The 16,809-nt window shown below is 49.1% G+C and overlaps 1 long non-coding RNA gene across 1 annotated transcript; it reads right to left on the bottom strand.

Annotated features, from left to right (window-relative positions):
• Positions 1–5,018: 5,018 nt before the first annotated feature.
• Positions 5,019–9,461, bottom strand: LOC134739652 (uncharacterized). Its single transcript, XR_010126519.1, has 4 exons — positions 9,268–9,461; positions 7,437–8,825; positions 6,816–7,083; positions 5,019–5,169 (listed from the first exon to the last, which is right to left on the bottom strand). It is a non-coding gene; the product is annotated as an uncharacterized LOC134739652 (long non-coding RNA).
• Positions 9,462–16,809: the final 7,348 nt, after the last annotated feature.

Genomic DNA, 16,809 nt, shown 5'->3' with positions numbered 1-16,809 from the left:
GCCATCCCCAGACAGCCACGTAGTGTAAGAGACCTGCCAGCTCTAGGGCCAGAGCCCAGGGATGTCTCAGACCAGGGTTGGTGCAAAGGCTCATTGTCCCACAAATGTGGGGGTGCTTCACAGGCCAGGGGTGGCAAGAACTGTCCTCGGGTAGCTTATCAATATGGCGGCACCTCTTTCCAGAGGTCTGGGAGGCATGTATAACAGAGGGAACATTTTGAATACATCTCCAAGCAGCAATCCCTCTAGCCTGCGATGCAGGCTGTCTGTGGTGGGATCTACAAGATGATATCAAAATTTCCTGAGAATTCTGGGTAGCTAAGACTTAAAAATAACATCCCAGCCCTCTTTCTGTGACAAGCTTTGGAAAAACTGAACAGAGGCTGGGCTGGAGAAAGCTTCATGAGCCATGTCCCAAGGCTAGGTCTGTGAGGAAGTTAGAGAGAGAACAGCCAGTACTAGCTCTTCCTCCTCCTGCTGCCGCTGGGGCTCCTGTTTTCTCAGCCACCTCCAGCAGTTCCTCTTTTCAGCTGTGGCTCGGGTGAGAATTATAGAATTGTTAATATCACCCCAGCCCAGCGGCCAGGGCTTGATGGCTGCTGCCCGGCAGCTCCAGCCCAGAGGGAAGCCAACTGCAATGACAATAAAACAAAGTCCTTGGCAAGTGATGGCCTCTCGTCTGCATGCTGGGGCTGACAAACGGGATGTGGAGCCAGCTCTGACTCTAGCTCCTTGGGAAGTCTTGGAGCTGGCCCATTGCCTCCCCAGCGTCGGATTCCAAAGGCATTTTTCAGCCCAGCTGGGAAGGCTGTGACAGTCTCAACAAGGCTCACTCTATTAACCTTGAGAAATAAGTCTCCAAGCCTCAGTCCAGGGCATCTTCTGGAAGAGAAGCAGATGAGCCTGCCCTGATTGGGCTGGCTTTGTCAATCAACCAACCAACCAAACAGCATTTAGAGAACACTGCTGCATGCGAAGGCATTGCTCAAGACTTACACATTCAACGCATCTTTCTGAAAGCCTACTGTGTGTCAGTCACTGTGCTGGGTCCTGGGGATATGTCCATGAACAGAGGAGACAGCCCTGCCTTCTTGGGAGCTCATACTCTGTTGTCAGGAGGGAGAAGAGAAACAGAATAAATCAGTAAGTGATACGGTGAATTAGAAAGTAATCAGGTACTCCGGAGGACATTTGAGCAGTCAGGGGATGGGGCATGTAGGAGGCAGGAGTGCATTTGAAATGGGTAGTCAGAGAAGAAGACTCACTGAGAAGGTGACATTTGAATCAAGACTGGAAGCAGGTGAAGGGTCAAAACGTAAACCCCAAAATGACCTACTCTCTAGAGTTTACCAGCTCTGTTCACAGCAAAAGCCATGCAAAGTATCAGACTGATAGGCGGGGGCATCCCAAGAAGGAAACGACCACAACCCTCTGTGACCGGGGAAGGGGAGTAACTGCAGCCTGGGAACTGCTCCCTGAAAGCACTTCATTGTTTGAAACCTGGGTGAGATGCCTAAGACAGGTGGGAGTTATTTGGGACCAACAATATGAGGAAAAGGTGTGACTGGGACACACGAGAGCAGAGTAGGGGACATCTGTAGGCGACAGCAGGACCAGGGGCCCACTCTAATGGGTGCAGTCCATGGAAGAGAAGTACCTGGGGAGGTTTAGCAGGCTGAGCCCATGAGAAGTCTCCCTTCTTCCCACTGAGAAACTTTCAGATCAGTTGATTGTTCTCCAAAGACCAAAAACCCTGTAAACCAGAGGGTCTCAAACATGCCCGCCTATCAATATCACCTGGTTTTTATTCTGGACCCATCAATCAGAATCTGTGTTTCTAAAAGCCATCCAGATGGCTCCAAACACCAGTTAGATTTGGGGGCCATTGTTCTGGCCCTACACTATCCTGCTTTCATTGCGTAAATCATTTCAGAGACAACTCAAGTGGTCAGAGAAGATCAGGGGCTTTCCCCACTGAGTGGGGTGGATCTGTTCATATGTCAGTCTCCACTAGGAGATTGTGAACCCCTTGAGGGCAGGAACTGTATCTTACTTTTCTGTATGAAAATGTAGGCCCTGAAACGTAAGAGGCATTGATACATATGTTCTGAATTGAACTGAGCTAAGCCTGGTTCTACCAGGTGCTAGCCATCTGCATGTGGTCCTGACACTTAACCTCCCTAGACCTCAGCCTGCATCTATAAAATGGGTACAGGCCAGGTGTGGTGGCAGGCGCCTGTAATCCCAGCTACTCGGGAGACTGAGGCAGGAGAATCCCTTGAACCTGGGAGGCAGAGGTTGCAGTGAGCTGAGATCAGGCCACTGCACTCCAGCCTGGGTGACAGAGTGAAACTCTGTCTCAAAATAAATAAAAATACAAAATAAAATGGGTACAATGATTCCTGCCCTTCCTACCTCTCAGGATTTCTGAGAGGCCCAAAGTGTGGCAACTTGTATACTTGCAGAAGCAGCTAAACAGTTTCTTTAGGAGTTTCCAGTGGAGAGGAAGCTTGGCACAGATGACCTAAAATAAATCATCTTAAGGCCTTGTTTGACTTTAGAATCTGCCCAATGAGTAGGTTTACCTTCCTGAATTTTTTCTTTCGCTCTAATTAAAACTCACTCATTCATACTGAGCAGAGTCAAATAACAATCTACTTCGTGCCAGACACCATATTTGACAATAGGAACCCACAAACGAGTAAGTTATAGTCCGGACGGTCACTGAGCACAAATTCAAACTGGGAAGAACAAACACATGGACCAAGAGTGCCGACAGAAGCAAGCGGAGTGAGAATTATGGCCAAATGCTTCTCTTCCAGGCCTGAGGTAATGAGCAAAAGAAAATCTCCAAGGTGGAAAGTGTACAGAAAACAGATAGCTCTTTCAGGATCAGCAAGTGAATGATCAGCGTGAGGAGTTGGAGCAGAAGATGCAGGAAGGAGGTGAGACAGCATCTGCCTTGAAGATGGCACCCAGCGAGCCCTCTCTCCTGGTATTCATGCCTTTGCATAATCCCCTTCCATGAGAGTGGACTGGACCTAGTACCTCACTTCTAACAAAGAGACTATGGCAAAAGTGATGAGATTGCAAAAATGCTATGGCTTCCTTCTTGGGTGTTCTCTCTTGCTCTCTCATTAGCTCACTCTGACGGGAGCCAGTACCAGGCTGCAAGCTGCTCTGTGGAAAGACCTATGTGTCAAGGAGCTGATATCTCTGGCCCACAGCGAGCGAGGACATGAGGTGCTCAGTCCAACAGCCAGCAAGGAATGGAATCCTGCCAGCGATCCCGTGAGTGAGCTCAGACTGGGTCCTCCCTGGACTGAGCCTTCAGATGAGTCCCAACCTAGCTGCCCCCTCAATTGCAGCCTTGTGTGACCGTGAGCTAGGAGACCCAGTTAAGATGTCCCCAGATTCATGATCCATAGAAAGTGTGAAATAATAAATGTTTGTGATTTTTAGCTCTATTTAGCAATAACTAACTAATATAGGTGGCCATCAGAGTTTTCAAGCATGAGAGGGAAATAAAACCTATTCTTTGACAATGGGGTTGATTGGCAATAAATGCAGGAATCCCAGGAGGAGTGATAGGAACTTGAACAAGGCAGTGGCAGAAGGAACAGAGAGGAATGAACAGAGATATTACAAGGTACATTGGCAAGACTTGGGTTCCAGGAGGCCAGATTGTCCATTCGTCTGGTTACTTAAGCCAAAAATCTCAGTTATCACTGATTGCTATTATACTCAGATCTGCACATTCAATACACTAGCAAATCATCTTCAGCTTCTCTTCCCTTTCCCACAGTCCTGTTCTCCACATGACAGCCAGATCGTGTCACCTTCCCACTCATAACCCACTGATGACTTTTAACTGCTCCTAGAATAAAATCCAAAGTCCTCCCTATGTCCCGCAGTCCCTATGTGATGTGGCTTCTGGCCACTTTCTAAACCTGTGTCTTCCCATTCTTCCCACTTTCTCAGTCCCAGCCAAATAGACTCTTGCTAGCCCCTCTGTTTCCAATTCTCTTCCTGCAGATGCTGCATTTGCACAGCTCACTCCTTCAGTCTTTTCAGAAATTGCTTCCTGATGGGGGGACATTTAAGCTGAGATCCTGAGGAAAAATCACAGAACTTGCCATCTTAGATGGCTTAGGGAAATTGGCCGCATTCATTCAGAGTCACATCTCCCACTGCAGGACTGGTAGTATTAGGCGTAGCAAAAGCTTTCTTGGATGATGCCAGAACTTCAGGGCCTGAGGCCTGATGACCAGAGAGGAATGGGGACATTCTCCTCCTTGAAGGTCTTTGCAGATGTAGAGCATCTTAGGAGTAGCCCATCACACCTGTCACTGACTATTTTTTTTTGTTTTTGAGATTGAATCTGGCTCTGTTGTCCAGGCTGGAGCGCAGTGGTGCCATCTCAGCTCACTGCAACCTCCACCTCCCGGGTTCAAGCAATTCTCCTGCCTCGCCTCCCAAGTAGCTGGGATTACAGGCATGCAACACCATGCCTGGCTAATTTTTGTATTTTTGGTAGAGACGGGGTTTCACCATGTTGGCCAGGCTGGTCTCAAACTCCTGGCCTCTAGTGATCCACCCGCCTTGGCCTCCCAAAGTGCTGGGATTACAGGTGTGAGCCACAACGCCCGGCCGTGTCACTGCCTCTTTAACTGCCCCCAGACACTTCACATCCGCCGGTGGGCTTGATCCTCCCTGCAAGGTTGCAGAGAAATATGTTCAGATGTTATTTTCACCACTGCCTAGACAGTTGAGGCAACAGAGGCACAGGGAGGTGGAGTGCCTTTTCCTAGGGTTTCTTTTTGTTTTTTTGAGACAGGGTCTTGCTCTCTCACCCAGGCTGGAGTACAGTGGCACAAACATGGCTCACTGCAGCCTTGAACTCCCAGGCTCAAGCAATCCTCCCACCTCAGCCTCCGGAGTAGCTGGGACTACAATTGTGTGCCACTACACCAAACTAATTATTATTATTATTTTTAGAGATGAGATCTTACCGGTTGGTCTCAAACTCCCATCCTCAAGGAATCCTCCCACTTTGGCCTCCCAAAGCGCTGGGATTGCAAGACTGAGCTGTCTGTGCCCAGCCCCTAGGGTTTCTTGATTGCCAGTTAAGTGTACCTCATTATCCTTGGGTCTTCAAAACAATGAGAGCTAGACAGGAAAAGATAAATAAATCATAAGAAGAAAATAAGAGACATATAAAAGTGCTGTGTCAATTGCTATTCATTTAATAACTATTTTAGCTTAATATGTTGTGGCTTTGAAGCAGTCATTCATTAAGCTGAATTTCTCTGGCCACCTACACACCATGTGGTCAGGCGCTGTGCTAAGCAACAGCTATTCACCCTGAGTGCCCAGTATAGGCCAGGGTGTGGCCCGTGTGGCTCCGGGTGGGGCCACTCAGTCTGCAGGGTGGAGGGAGTGGACTTGGAGAGAAGAGGGCATTTGGAGTCAGTTGCCTGGGGTTGGCAAGAACCACAGCCTCTGTGGGGCTCTCTGTCATCTGCCCCATGAAGGGTCTTAGTGCTCTGCAGAGTCACTGTCTCTCCTTACACTCACACAACCAGTATTGCTCTGGGTTCCCGGGAGGCCTCCTGCAGGGCATAGGACAGTGGCCACCAGCAGAGTCACAGCGAGTCCAGTGATCATCTCTTGGTGATGTAAAATGGCTCCAGGGGTGACCCGGTGAGTCAACAGTGTGTCCCTCCCCACCAGTCTTCTAAGTCATCATCTCCCCTACAGGCCACCCACAGTGTGCTAGAAATGTCTGCTCTTTTTCACTTTTTCCCTAAAGACAGAAAGAAAAAAAGACGAGGAGTTGGAAAAGCACAGGAGCCAGGTAGTGCAGCAGGGCAGTGCCAATGTGAGGAGCCAGCCAGGGTAGAGGCTCGGCTGGGAGCAGAGGGCTTCAGGGACAAGGAACATTCAGACTCAAGGGCAGTAAGCCCCTCTGTGCTGACATGAGTCTCTCAGACCCCCTCAGCTAGAACTGGAAGGTCCTTTAAACACCATCTCATTGAACCTTGGTTTCAAGTCAACTGATGTTCAAAGAGGCCACGTTATAATTAAGCCAGATTTGTTCTGGCCTTAGAGAATGGAAGAGAAAGTTGAAAAAATAGTTACCTTGGACAGAAAGCCTGAGTTTTACTGTGTTCAACCATATAGTGACACCTAATCATTTACCTATGACTGGTCTATGCCTGGTTTCCTCTAGGCCAGTCTAAGTTCCCTCAGGGCCAGGGCCTTTCCCAAGATTCCTCTTGTGTCATGGATACCCAGGAAATGTTGGCCCGCATTAGGTAAACCGAAGGAAAAAAAAGAATAGCAGATGAAATCCAAGCAGTGAACAGAATAAATGATGAGCAAACGGACACCTCCTAAGTCACCTACAGCTCATTCCTGCTGAGAAGTCAAAGCCAAAATTACAAAGCAGTGTGACCTGGTGGAAAATCACAGAATCAGGAATAATTACAGCAATATTAGTAACAAGATCAAGACACGCACATTGTGTAGCACACTATTTTGTCACAGAGCCTCTCCATTGTGGCCAAGAACTGCTGGCCAGGGCAGGTCTGGACCATCTTTACTCTACCCAAGCCCTAAAGTCTTGCAGTGAGAGGAGTCGTCCCCAGGAAAGGGCCATTTGTTCTTTCCTGCCTGAAGCCCAGGCAATGCCCAACAAACTCAACTTTCACACCTTCCTGGAATGAAACTAGCATTTGTCAGTGCCTGCCCTGTGTTTATCAGGATCTCTGGGAGGAAGTGAGAAGTTTGCAAAAAGCCTGATCTAAAATTACCATTGATTTTTTGAAGTCACTGTTTCATCCATTTTGAAATTTCAAAAAGCATCCAGAGGGCGCAAGATTTTTTAGCACTCCTCAAAGAGGAGCCCAAGCTTGAGTCCGCTCTGCTCAGGGCACGCTCCCCACTCCCGTGTGTCCTTGTAAAGAATGCAGAAGGGCGTGAGCTGAGGTTTCCTTCCTTGGCTATTCTCCTGGCATGGGTAACGTGAATCCTCCAGATGTATTAGGGAATATTTTCATCTTCCTTCTGTTGTCCCCCGCCCTAGAGAGGAAAGAAAGAAGGGGAGGGACTAACAGGACTGAGCAAATAGATCTGCCAGCAACGTGTTAGGCCTTGGCTCACACACACACACATGTATTGGGACAGTCTGTAACTATGGTCTTCTGTATTTACACAGCACTTATCTGTGAGTCATTTCACACCCACCCACAGAGCACAGTGAGCCTCGTAATCCCTCGATGCCTCAGTCTCTTCATCTGTAAAATGGCCATAACGATACGTGCTGCCCAGGGTTGCTGTGAGGACTGGCAAGGTCAGGGTCTTACAACGCCTGCACCAGGTCAGACCCAGCCACCCCTTATGGGCTGTAAGATCTTCTTGCCCTTATTTCATACCTGAATCTCGGAGACACGATGTGCCACTGCTGGCTGGTACATTTGAGGTCCCTGACTCCCGGTTGAGGGCCCTTTCCCAGCCCTGCCGTGGGTCCAGTCTGCAATGAGCCAGGTTTGCCCATCCTGAGAGCACAGGAGAATTCTAATAAGAACCAGAGCTCCGATGTCCCAGTGCCCCTACACAAACCAACCTGGAAGGCAGTCACCATCGAATTAGGCCAGACATTTTATTTTCAAACCCTAGATTTTATTTGTGAGGTTTGCTTTTCCACGAGGAGGTCTGTTGCAGACACTTGCAATTGCTTTTTTAAGGTTTGGGAATTCTGGCTGGGGCACCAGAATAACTTCATGATCAAGCACTCTGTGCACAGTCACTTGGGCTCTGACACCCAGCAAGGGTTCTCCTGCCATTTCTGATGTGTGCTACCAAGCATCTTCTGGTTCCTGATGTTCACACTGGGTGTTCTGTTCCAGGCTGTCATGCCATGGGCTGCAAGTCCAGGTGGAGAATGGAGGCCTCTGCTCACCGGTGGTTCCACGCTAACTGATGTGTATGGCAATGACCCACAGCCACAAAACCTCACTCGGTATTCAGCATTGTTCAGTATCAAATGTAGTCATCCTGATCATTTTCTGATTCCTTGAAAATTGGTAAAACTCCATCTGATAGACATGGGACATTTCTGGTTACTAAAATATAAATTTTTAACTTAAAGAAACTCATTCCCAATGCCACTGATACCGAAATGTCCCCCAGCTCTCTGATTTGGAGTTCATTTTGTTTCTTTCCTTAAATCACTCTCTCCATGGTTCCTTGTAGGTCTATTGGGTGGTCCTTGCAAACAGGAAGTTTCCAGATGCCAGAAAATGTTTCTCACTTCATGTCTTGGAATATGTGTGAGGAGCATCCACACAGCTAAAGAGGGCAGCTGGATGTTTCAGTGAGGATGTTCGTTGGGGTCTAGTTCCAGCCTTGCCACTTTTCTGCGTGGCGTTGGGCAAGTCACTTCTCCTCTTTGGGCCTCGGTTTCCTTGTGTGTGGGAGGAAGTCTGGGTAGCCTGCCTGTTTTGAGTCCTTGAGACTTGAGGGTCTCTGAGAACCTGGACTCAGGAACCAGAGGGATCCTGGGCAAGTCACTTACCGTCTCAGTGCCCGATTAACAGTGAGATGATAACAAAACGCCTGCTTCTTTAGGTTTTGTGAGGAGTAAATGGATAAATACATGTAAAGTGTCTGGAACAGCATCTAGCCCATGGTAAGCAGTCAATTAGTGTCAGCTTGCACTCTGGGTGATTTGACAGCACAGAACGGGACCTCCCTGAGGCAAGCGGTGTGTCTTACTCATCTTCGTGTCCTCAGCACCTGGTGTGGGACCTGGCAGGCGCTGGCTGAAATGAGAGGCGAATTAAAATTCGTGAAGAAACATCCAGCTTCGAAGCAGATCTATGAAGACGAAGGGAACATTAAGGGGGGGTGGGGGGGCAGCTATTCTGTGGAGTGACAAATGGATTCCCTGTCCCCAGCCCTTTGAATTGTGTGTGGCATGTGGGCGGGGGTGGGGGGAGATAGAAAAATCTTCAGCCCCTCCCGTCCCCTTCCCCCCCCCGCCCCCACCCGCTCCTGCTGTGGCCCCGCACAACCCAGCCCATGCTAGTTGCCCCTCGGTCTTCTTTCATCCCATAGTCCAGCCTCAAACTTCAGGAAAACAGTAGTCAAAAAAGAAACAGCCCTCGCCGCCCCTCAGCCCCGGGCCAGCAACCTGAGCTGCAGAAGGAAAGCGGCAATTATGGTTTGGGGTTTCCCCCCCTCCTCTCCAGCTTCTCGACTCACTTTTCATCTTCCTCCTGCCTTTTGAGAGCTCCACATTGAGCTCCACGGGGCTGCGCTCCCGGCGTGGCTGGGGTGGGGGCGCCGCAAAGCCCCGCACCTCCTACGAGATCCCAGGGTGGAGCGGCGGCCCCCGGGGGACAGGCTGGTGCCCCCTCTGCTAATCCGCAGCCCGCAACTCTGGCCCAGCGCCTGGCCGCTCACCCCTCGCCCAAGGAAATTTATTAGCAGAGGCCGCGGAGAGGGCCGGGTTCCTGAGACTTCATTACTCTTACAAAATATACTATGGGACGTTTACTAGTGTCCCATGAAGTGTGGCCATAAATCAGGGGCTCCAACGCGCTTGTCAGAAGAAATGAGGAAAGTGCGTTTGCTCGTGCCCCAGTGGCCTTGCTGGCCCCGGAAGCACCCTTGTCCCTGATCAAGGACACCTCGGCCACCCGCCTGGCCCCGGGGCTGGGCACAGGGCTGTCCCACATTCGCAACGAAAGTGTCATCCAACTTCGAATGCACACATGTCACACACTGAATCTCTCCTGGAAATATTTCCTCTGCCAATTTTATTCTCCCGGCCCCAGGGACCTACAAAACTTCTGTGCAGCACGATCCTGTTTCTAATATATACACATGAAGGAAATACCCCCGAAGGTTAGCAGTGATTCTCGCTTGGTAGAACAATCACAGGTGACTTTTATTAACTTCTTTATACTTTCCCAGATTTTCCACACTCTAAAAAAAAAAAAAGTGTGACTTTAAAAAAAAAAAGTTTAAAAAACATTTTTAAAATGTTACTTTTTTAACATTTAAAAACCAATTGTGGGAAAATATAAATATGTTTTCTGTTATTTGTAAAAATGTAAAACCAAAACCAACCTAAATGTGTAACAATTAGTCCATACTTCCGGGACAGAATATCACATACCCACTTAAAATATTGCTCATGAACAGGTAGGAAATGCTTATGATTTAATGCTTAGCAAAAAAAAAAAGAAGGCCATTTTTGTATACATATGCTGATTAGTAGCATATAAAAAATATACATAAAGAAATGTTGCTGTATTAGGGTATGGGTTTCTGGAATCTTTTATTTTTTCTCTTGTTTTCCAATGTTGTGTAGTGTGGTTAGTCTTTTTGTAATTTTTAAGTGTTTGAAAAGAGAAAAGAAAATGCAAACTGGGTCTTGGCCTCCTGTGCCCCCCTCCCCCATCCCAGCTCAGTACCACACACGTGCTGTCGCCCCACATTAAAACATGAGGCCCGGGGTGCCGTGGTGGGCTCAGTTCCGTTAGGACAATCTGGAACAATCAGCTCCACCAATGAACTTTTTATGGAGTTTTTGACTTTGAAGCTAAGTAATGAGACTTGGCCCCTGACCAGGCCTTGAAATGTTCAAAGTGGCCTCCCCACGTCAATTAGCTAATCTGAGGCATCCGAGGTAGGCCAGCGGGCAGGCGGGCAGTGAGGCCCTGGTTGATGGAGGAGGATGGGAGAAGTAGGTGTCCCTGCCCAAAGCCAGACGAAGACTGTGAGGGTCGTGTTCCAGTCTATGGCCAGACCGGGGGATGGGTCTTTCTGAGACCCTCCCCCAACCCCTTCCTTCTGTCTTACATGTGGGGACAAGTTCAGAGAGGGAGGCAGGTGAAAGATATGGAATTTTCAGGTCTCTGAGTTGGTTTCTACCTAATCAAAGGAGTGCTTCTTTCAGAAAAGAGACTTCTCCTGTTTAAGGGAAACAGGCTGGTCTCGAGCACCCTCTAGCCGGCCAAGATGCCCACTACTAGGAAGCGTCACCCCATGCCTTAGCACAAGCAAGAGGTGTTGCCGCTGGTCTCTGTTCAAAGAAAGTCCCCAGGAGTCTTCTAGATGCTGGCTACAAAGAAACTATCCCTCTCCCCCACCCCCAAGAATTTTAAAGTAAATTGACCGTCCTCAGCAAAGGGATTCCTCAACCCCAGAAGAGGGACATGTTTTGCTAGGTTTGGCTTTGGGGGTTTGGTGGGCTTCTCCCCCTTATTTTTTTTGATAAAAAGTCACTCTGTCCTGACCTGGTGGGAGTGGGTGCAGGTGAACCTCTGGCCTACCCCATATAATCATTCCAGATAATCACTCCACATTTTGAATGGGTCTCACAGCATTTGGAATTTCAGTGGCTTTTGGTTTTGATTTTTTAAAAAGGGAAGGGAAAAAAAAAAAACCTTTTGCCTTGAAGCAATGTGTTATCTTGGCAGCTATAAGGAGCCTGGCAATGTTGAGACCTTTACTGGCAGGGCTGAGAAGATGAGCTGGTTGGTTGTGGTGTGTTTAGAAGTTTAAAACAGCAAAAAGACATAGTGAGGGTTTGCAAGAGGGGGGCCTGGGCCTGGGGTGGGGGTAGCAAGACCTCCAGATCTGCTCTCCTCTCTACTGTAAATTACAAGCCTGCTTTTTTTAATTTCCTTTCCCAGAACAATGTTATTCATTCAATTCCAAAGTAAACATTGGGCTTAGATACTCAACAGTTTGGGAGAACAAACTGTCCTCGTTGTCAGGGTCTTTACCTGTCAGGGGCCTGATTAAACCCATATATCTTCATGGCAGCCATCAGCAGCCACAGTGGGCTGAGGAGGGACCCCGCACCAGCCCCACCTTCTAGCAGCAGGGCAGCCCCTCAGTGCCAGTCCTGGGCATGCAGGGCTTTCTCTTTCACTGGATGGGTGACAGCAGGGTGTCTGTTCAGGGCTCCAGCCTGATCTTGGACCTCTGGGGCAAGGAGGCAGATCTGAGGAAATGCTAAGGGCCTGGAGGGCACCAGGGACAGGGGAAGACGACGGGAAGGTGGTGTTTGAACCGCCTTCAAAGTGATAGATGTTTGCACTAGAGGGGAGTTGATTTGGGGAGAAATGCAAGCCTCGGGTAGTAAATCATGCAATCCAATGTCGGTGCTAAGAATATGGAAGGCCATTTCCTTTCTCCTAGGGGAAGGCTGCTTAATTAAGAGATCTCCGGGTACTTGACTTTGCTCATAAATTTTAGAGAGCTGTAAAACTCAGTGTGTGTCTGTCTGTCTGTATGTGCACATGAGACAAGGAGAGCAGAGAAGAGTACATGCAGAGCTCTGTTCAGAGTGGCTTTCACGTGACCACTCGCCTCAGCCCTTTTGTGACTCAGTTTCCCCATGTCGGGAATGGCAGGAGGCTGCCTCTCACATCCTGGCTTGCAGATAAATATCAGGACACCGACTTGAAAAGCACATGCGCCCTGATTGCTGAATGACTAGAAGGGCGCTGGGGCCCCCACAGGGGGAAAAGGGAAAGGATGACTTTGATCAGGTTGCCAGTGTTGGGGCAGGGGTGGGGGGACACACAGCCCAGACCCAGGCTCCAAATGACAGTTGCAGATGTCAGGAGTAACAGCTTCCATCCTTCTCAGCCCGCGCCCCAGGGATGCCCCAGTTTCTCTGGTGAGCCTTCCTCAGAAACCCGTGGCTGGGATCTAAAGTTTCCTGCTCTCCTCTAAGGAATATTTAATTTCCATAGTACAGGCTGTTTCCCTTCCAGAAGAACTTGTTTCCCCTCCCGGCTTATCTGATTGTGGGCATCTCCGAGAGCAACTTGTCACCTATCATTTTCCACAGAAGTGAACATTAGCAGTTGGGGAGCTATGAGGGGGGCTCCTGAGGAGCCCATGATGCTGAGACAGGGGGCTGGGGGGAGAAAGGCAAACTCAATGCAGGAAGCCAAGGAAAGGAAAAGCAGTCGATCCTAGAACAGCACCAGCCAAGTCAAGGTTTTGCTAGTGGAAAGAAGGTACTCTTGTGTGGCACTTTCCATCCATAATGCACCTTAACTCTCCGTAAGGCTTGGTTTCTGCAAGGTCCCAGTGAATGGGTAGGCTGTGATTATGACTTCTTGTTGCAAAAAGGACAGCTCAGCTGAGAAAGGGAAAGTGGCCTGTCCTGGTAGGTCATACTGCCAGAAATCGGTAAATCCAGTCCTCAAAACCACCTCTTTCAGGTTCTCATCACGTTGGGTCAGCCAGTATAGGCACAGCACGCAGAGAGCTGCAGCTCAGAGGGGCTAGGGAGACGCTTTGCATCTTCATGTCAGGATCGCTCAGTAATGGCATGGGAAGACATTATGTGACAGATGTGTGGAAGGTGCTCTGACCTCGGTGCCTCCAATCAATGCCCTTGACTTAGGCATTATCCATGGTGATGGTGTCCAGTGTCTGGGATGGTTTGGGGGCACTCTTGGCCAGCTTTGTTCTTGTAATTTCTAGATTTCCTTTGATAATGAGCACCGGTGAGGATCAAATTAGACGATGTCTGTGAACATACAGGCATGAAATGAGCTCTCAAGACACATTGGTTCCATTCTTCCAGAAAATTGGAATATGCATTTGAGCACATTCAACTGGCAGGCCGGACATGTTGGCTCACGCCTGTAATCCCAGCACTTTGGGAGGCTGAGGTGGGTGGATCACCTGAGGTCAGGAGTTCAATACCAGCCTGGCCAAGATGGCAAAACTCTGTCTGTACTAAAAATACAAAAATTAGCTGGCCGTGGTGGCACGTGACTGTAATCCCAGCTACTTGGGAGGCTGAGGCAGGAGAATCACTCGAACCCAGGATGGGGAGGTTGCAGTGAGCCAAGATTGCACTACTGCACTCTGGCCTGGGCAACAGAGTGAGACTCTGTCTCAAAAAAAAAAAAAAAAAAAAAATGCAACTGGCACGCTGCAGCTCTACCTCAAGTTGAACCTGTTGAGAACCTGTTGAATGCTAGAGCCAGGTTTGTTTATGGGGCTCCTTCCCTCCAAGATGACAATGTCAAAGATATGGAGAGTGGAGATAAGGAAGTAGGGGAGAAGTCTGGTGCTGCAGGAAGTGCCCTGAGGGCTCCAAGGTATTCCAGCCCCTAAGCACACTCCCCCTGGGTCCATGGTTCCATCAGATCATTGTGGTGATGTTAATTTTTTTCTTATCTATTTTTTTCATAATAAATATGCATTGCTTATATAATGCCTGAAATAATAAAATGTTAAGAGAAGATTTACATTATATGCCTTAGCACATAAGACCCCTATTTCTTTTCCTTGCCACAGTTACTGAGGTGCATTATAAGGTAAATTAACTTTATGAAAACTCCTTTTAAGAGACAAGCCCTTCTGAAGGATTGCTGTTACATGGTTCAGTGAACAAATATATACTGACCATCTCACATGTGTCAGGCACTGTGCCAAGTGCTGGTGACACAGGCATGAGGAAGTCACCCTCCCTGACAGTACCACATAGCTGCACATGTTCCTTGCACCTTCTGCCTCTAGGATGTGTGGGAGACTCAAGACCCACGCCAAATTCCTGCCCGGCCAACAAAATGTGGTGGAAAGAGCCCTGGACCAAGGAGTCAGAGAAGGGATGTTCTAGACCTCACTCTGTGTGACTTTGGGAAAACCTCTACCCCTATCTGGGTCTCAGTTTCCCCCTCTGCACAACAAGGGTTTGGCCTATAGAATTCCCAAGTTTCCCTCCAGGTGTGTGGTCTTGTGATCCTTACCCCCTCTTGCCCAGATCTGGTCCTGGAACCACCTCATCCTCCATGGAGTGCTGACCAGGTCTAGGGTTCCACTGAGCATCTCTCACTCAGCTTGTCTGTGCCAGTGACTTGGGTAGTGTGTCTGGCTTTCCTGGCATGGGCTGGGTCTAGAACAAATGGCCTTTCCAGAAGGCAAGGGGTGGGCTTACAGTTGCCCCCACCCCGCCCCCGGGCCCTCCTTTCTGTCTCCACCCCACCACGCAGAATGAAGGAAGAACCCAGGTGAAAAGCAATATAAAGACCCGAAGCACTCCCAACTTCAAAGGAAATAGGAATCAAAAAGGCAGAGGAGGAGAGGAGTCCAAAGGCAACACACAGGTCTTTGCCGAGTATGGAAAAATAGGCCACAAAGTTTCAACCAGACATCATGCCCAGTCTTCTGTATCTGGATGAGAGATGCCTGCTCTGAGCTAATATTATACCCCCTAAGATTTAGCACAGTGTCCCTTTGAATTTACAGCCAAATTCAATGTATCTAGAGATCAGTGTGCGTGAAAACGTCTCTGCCCTGGAACTCATGGTTCGGGTCCCTCTACTACCATGAGGGTGATGTAGAGCACATCCCACCTCTCCGATTCACCCTTTGCACATGGAGGGAGGCCTCCACATCCGCCCTGCATGGACCTCCCAAGTTCTTCCAGCCCTGACTGCTGGGACATGCAGGACAGGACCCTGCAGGTGAGGCTGGCTCTGGTGGCACAGCTTCCCCAGGGAGTGGGGCAGCCATCCTGGCTGGACTCCAACATGCTGACCAGCCACCACGGGGCACAGGGGGGTGTGGTTCATGGTTCTGCTGGCTTCTACGCTGCATATTTTAGAGGCCGCCCTGAAAACTTTTGCAGCAGCCAGCATCCCAACTCCCTCTCTTCCTCTGATCTCAGTGAAAACAAGTTGGCCACATCAAAATGCTTGTGAAGGAGATTTAAGGCTCTGTGTGGGCCCGGCTACTTCCCGGAGGCCCAGCTGCCCGGTTGACTTCCTATAGCTCAATTTGCCACAGACAGCCCAGCTTGCGCCTTCTGTCCCCACAATTATTAGCACTGCCTCCTTTCACACTCAAGTGTGACTGAATTTGGAAGATAAGTGTATGGTGACCTGGCCACGGGGCAGAGTGGCATTCCCAGGAACAGGAGTTTGTACCAAGTTCAGGGACACGGACCCACCTTAGGCCAAAATATGAGTAAAAGTTGGGGCCTTTGGCATACAGCCACCTCATTTACAACCATCCAATCAGAGGCAGTGTTTCACCTCCTTCCTAGTGATAGGTGTCTCTCAATTTACTCATCCCCACCTCCTAGACCAGTGGTTCTCAGTGTGGTCCCAGCAGCAGCATCACCTGGAAAACTGTTAGAAATGCACATTCTCAGGCCCCACTACAGCCCTACTACACTGGGAACTCAGGGGTGGGGCCCAGCAACGTGGGTTTTCACAAACCCTCCAGGGTGTGCAGATGCTGCTCGATACTGAGAACCACTGCCCTAGACTGTCCCCAGTGCTAGAGCTGACCCAGAAATTCCCCAGACCTGTGCCTCCTCCACCTCCTATTAAAGATAGAGAAGCTGAGGGCCATCAGAGGGCACACTGTACCCTGAATTCACACAGAAGTGATACCTGCCCCCAACCTGCACTGCATCCAGCAATCTACTTTCTGGCCCTCAGGAATAAGGTATCAGACTGGTCAGTCTTAACAAAGCACTTTCTCCTCTGGGCTTCAGTTTCTTCATCTGTACAACTGAGGGATTTGCTTAGATTGCCTTTCAGGTCTGGCATTCTCAAATGCTATGCCAAATGGTATGTCCATAAATCCTCCTCCAGACAACATCCACCTTTCTGTGGGAGCCTTGGTGACAGCAAAGAGAAGGCTCAGGCCATGACCAGAAAAGGGTCTTCTGGTGACCCCTCAACCATCTTAGAATCAGACTCTTAAAATTAAAAGAGATGGCCAGGTGCATTGGCTCACACCTATAGATCC

This window comes from Pongo pygmaeus, chromosome 5 (assembly GCF_028885625.2).
Source record: "Pongo pygmaeus isolate AG05252 chromosome 5, NHGRI_mPonPyg2-v2.0_pri, whole genome shotgun sequence".
In the NCBI taxonomy this organism is placed as follows: Eukaryota; Metazoa; Chordata; class Mammalia; order Primates; family Hominidae; genus Pongo; species Pongo pygmaeus.
This window is presented reverse-complemented; position numbering and strand designations above follow the sequence as displayed.